The sequence below is a fragment of the Acyrthosiphon pisum genome, chromosome X (assembly GCF_005508785.2).
Source record: "Acyrthosiphon pisum isolate AL4f chromosome X, pea_aphid_22Mar2018_4r6ur, whole genome shotgun sequence".
NCBI classification, from domain to species: domain Eukaryota; kingdom Metazoa; phylum Arthropoda; class Insecta; order Hemiptera; family Aphididae; genus Acyrthosiphon; species Acyrthosiphon pisum.
The window spans coordinates 114,175,992-114,176,753 of NC_042493.1; positions in this window are offsets into that span (position 1 = coordinate 114,175,992).

Below are 762 nucleotides of genomic sequence, written 5' to 3' on the forward strand. Positions count from 1 at the left end.
TACCTACGACCTATCAATAATATTACCTACTCAAAGTATAAAAAAAAAAAAAAAATACCCATCACTGTAAGACCAATACCTACATTCATTGCACCTTTCAGAATCTAACTTTGACTGATATTTTGTGTATATTCATTGGAAATTTGTATTACAAAACGTATCAAAAATCATTTGAGGAGAAATGGTTATTTTAAGTGTGAGTATCAGAATATCCAATGACGTCAAAATTTGAAATCCGATCACCCATAAATATTGTATTATTGTATGAGCCTTTGAAAACTTTTTTTTTTAAATCATAGAAAAATAATTAACAAACTTATGAGGTACTTCTAATTAGATTTTCAAACATTATAGGTATGAATGTTAAAAAGGTAGGAAACTGGGAAAGTTCACTTGGATACCGTTCTACTGTAAATAAACTGTAATGGATATGTGTTCAATTTAAATTAAATGATAAAAAGGTGGGTAAGTGGATGTTGCTCTGCTGTACAGTAGATTACAAGTGGGTCACTGTATAATGGATGGTATTAAATTTGAATTCAATGATATAGTATATTAGTATCATTGTATAAGAAAAACGATTCTGAGCGGAGACGGTATGTCAGTCTAGGTATAAGACATAATATTATATATGGTATTAAAAAAAAATTGACCTTTAATAGGTACCTATAATAAATTCCAAATTAATCATATCACAATATCCATTAGGTAACGCGTTATACATCAACAACAAACCGTTGGTACTATCATAGATATATAATA